This window comes from Dermacentor variabilis, chromosome 4, assembly GCF_050947875.1.
Source record: "Dermacentor variabilis isolate Ectoservices chromosome 4, ASM5094787v1, whole genome shotgun sequence".
Taxonomy (NCBI): domain Eukaryota; kingdom Metazoa; phylum Arthropoda; class Arachnida; order Ixodida; family Ixodidae; genus Dermacentor; species Dermacentor variabilis.
This window is the reverse complement of record NC_134571.1, coordinates 168586394-168589857: the sequence shown is the minus strand read 5'-3', so window position 1 is coordinate 168589857 and position 3464 is coordinate 168586394. Positions and strand designations below refer to the sequence as shown.

The 3464-nt window shown below is 48.2% G+C and overlaps 1 long non-coding RNA gene across 2 annotated transcripts; it reads right to left on the bottom strand.

Annotated features, from left to right (window-relative positions):
• Positions 1-1214: 1214 nt before the first annotated feature.
• Positions 1215-1884, bottom strand: LOC142578058 (uncharacterized). 2 transcript variants are annotated; one of them, XR_012827149.1, is made up of 2 exons: positions 1664-1884; positions 1215-1595 (listed from the first exon to the last, which is right to left on the bottom strand). It is a non-coding gene; the product is annotated as an uncharacterized LOC142578058 (long non-coding RNA). The 2 variants fall into 2 exon arrangements; XR_012827148.1 differs by having other exon boundaries at positions 1215-1591.
• Positions 1885-3464: the final 1580 nt, after the last annotated feature.

Genomic DNA, 3464 nt, shown 5'->3' with positions numbered 1-3464 from the left:
TGTGGTCCATGTTTGCCGTACAGGTGGTAGTTATGCAACCGAGGGATGATTCTGTTGAAGTTTCCGGCAGTATCCGGTTTTCAGCGAACACGCCTGTTAGGAGTGTCACTCGAGGAGGTTACGAGCTCGAAGCTGTGGTCAGATTCCTCGTTGGCGTTCCGTAATTCTCTTCGTACGGGCGCGGTATGTTGCAAGAGCCGCTTTCGCGATCTATCGTCGCGACGGTAAATCGAGTTTTTTTTATTATTGTAAGTACTGGTCAAGCTGTAGGGCACATGTAACCGACAAACGAAAGGCTCAGGAGAGCACCTGATATTATAATAAAGCCGGCGGCGCAGGAACTCCAGGGCACCCAAGGGACAGTGGGGGGATCAAAGCACGAAGCAGAAAGGTACGTAGGTTGGGGCCGCTGAGGCAGGTGTGTGCCAGGGAGTGTTCGCACGGACAGCTCCCCTGGCAAGCGCAGCAGTGCCTCGCAAGGTCGAGATACTTTAAAGGCACCTGCGCCCATGATCTTTCTTTTGCCTCGGTGCAGTGAGCACGATTAACGAGAATAATATGGAGGGCATCTGGTGCAGTCGCAAATGTGTCATGGCAAATGTAGCTCGCGTCGCCTGGCGTGTGTAGTAATATCAGAGTTGGTTGTATGAACTTAATGCATAATACGCTTTGTTACGGTACCTTAACGGAATGGGTCTAGAGGACGGTGTTGGTACATTTTTTCGTACCGCCCTAATCCATACCCTCCACTACAAGCACACACACATTCCCCCCCCCTTTTTTTTTATGTATACATACAATTCCTTGCCATGACGGATCATAGCCTCCTTTATTTTTGAAAAATAGAGGAGGCTATGGACGGATTGACCAGTTCAAGTTGTCAACTTGTCAGTAACTGTCATAGGAATCACTGTAATAAACACAATTCCACGATCGGACTGTTTACTTTCATTTTTTGTTGTAACACTGAGGACTACATAGAACTTTATTTTGTACATGTGAGAGAAGTGTGTGGATATCACGAGCTTAAGCTAATGTGCGATACACAGACAAACCAGCTGCTACAACATGAACTGCATTGAGGGCCACACAACACATACGTAATTAAAGGTGCGAAATATAGGGGGAAGCTTCAAAATACGCTCTGTAGCACTGCAAAGTATAACATATATTGTATGTGTACAATAAATGTCCAAAAAAACAATGCATCAATGTCCCATTTGCCTTCAAGTTTATTATCAAGTTCAAGTTTACTGAAGTTTATTATGAGCATATGTACAACAGGAATCTACTGACACACCCGCAGTCAAGGTGGCTGTTCGAGGTGTGCTGGCTGCCTCAGTGTAAGAAAAGAAATTGGGTGAATGTTGACACCAGTGCCACTGCTTCTTGCCTCTGACCTGCACGTGCCTCCGCGGCATCTTTGTGCACAAGTGTGCTGGCGTGGCGAGGCATAGGAGTCATCCGAGAGAAAGAGTATCGTTTACATGGAGAAGTGGCTTTTTACATTGCCTGTCGCTTTCCCTCAAATGTTTCCTTGGCGACTAGGCTGACACACCTGCAGTCAAGGTGGCTGTTCGAGGTGTGCTGGCTGCCTAAACGAAAGAAAAAGAAAGAAATTAGATGAATGTCGATACCAGTGCTATTGCTTCTTGCCTCTTACCTGCATTTGCCTCCACGGCCTCTTGGCTTGCGGAGTCTGTGTGAGGGAGCTGATATGGCTAGGCGTAGGCATTGTCTAAGCTGTTTGGATCCCACCGCTGCCACCAGATGTTTGGATCCCACCGATGGCATCGGTTGTTGGGAACTCGGCGCTGACGCCCGTGGTTGTACCTGGGTCGCAAGCCCCAAGGGTAGCGTTGGCCTGGCGGCCTGGGGTACAACTGGAAGCATTCGAAGGCCCCGGCAAAGCATGAGTCGTCTGGTAACAACAAAACAACTTGTTTATTTTAACATCGCAAAGAGTTGGCGGTCAGGTTTGACCGAAGTAGAGAGACGGGAGAGCACTTTACTCAACAGAAGAAATCGGAGCCCTCCCTTTTGGCGTCCGGGGGCAGCTGTTTTTATACTCTCGCAGTTGAGGGCAAGAAGGAACCCCTCAATAGACGAGCACGTGAATGTACAATTGGCTAATGGTGACGCACACTGTCGTAGCGCTGCCGGTCGGGCACAATGACTGGAATGAGAGGGTGATCCCTGCTGTCGCACCGCCTGGTTCGGGCACAATGACTGGAATGAGAGGGTGATCCCTGCTTTCGCATCGCCCGGTTTGGGCACAATGGCACATACACTCACACACGCACATGAAGACACGTGGCATCGGAACATGCCTGGAAACGCCTGGAAACACCTGGCGGGGAGCGTTGCGGCGACGACGAACGGGCCAAAATGTCTGCCGCCCCGCCGCAGTCGCGCCGGCAAAACCGCGTGTCGCAGGCGAAACGCAACAGACCGCCCCGCCGGGGGAAGGAGATCCCGATGGACAGGGGACTGCATCCGCTGTCCGGAGGGATGTCGCTCGATGATGCTCATAACCGAAGTCGGGCGTCCCTCGACGTTTCTTGAGCGCAGCGCACAGAGAAGGCCTCGTTCTCTCGTTCAGGTTCGCACGGGACTCTGCAAAGTGACTTCGGGAGAGTTCACATTTTTGTTCTCGTTCCCGGCAAGCGTTAGAACTACGCTGAAACTCAACCGCTCAGTCAGCAAGCACGGCACAACCCTCACTAAGCCCTGCCAGGCTCTTTCCCCTTTTTATACCACTGCATAGTTCCTTACAGTAGTCTAGCATCACTCAGAACGCGTCCACAAATTGGAAAATTGCACTAGAAAGCATATCATCACTTTGAAACACTAAACAAAAGCAATATGTTAAAAAAAATCCTGCCTCAGGAAGAAAAACATCAGTAACCAACAATTTTGAGGCTGATTCCTACGTTAGGGGCTTCGACTTAAACCATCGGCGTTACCGTTGAGACTCCCCTTTTTGTAACGCACCTCAAAGGAGGGCGATTCCACGAGAGATCAACACGGGTCAAAAAATTCATATTTTAGATTTCATTGAATATTTTATATTTTATGCGCATATCACTCGGTAGCACTAAAGTGAACGTGGTTCCTTTTTTAAATGAATATTTTAGGAGGAAAAAAATGACCAGACTCTTCAGTGTGGAGGTGCCTATTTTATGCCCAAGGCATTTTCACAAATTCACAACGATGTGAAATACAATATGTTACAGCTACAAGGAATACATTCTTGTGTGTAAAACCTAGACGTAAAGAAGGGTCAGCTAGCACTGTTTGAGCCTTCCGTGGAAAACGGAAGTGTTTTAGAAAAATTCCCTAATTTGGTACAATCTTCAAAAGTTGCTATATTTACGATTTTTTATCAACTAAACCAATCCATGTAGCCTCTTGAAATTCGCTGCACAGTGAGACCTTAACTTAGTCAATAATTGTGCTGAATA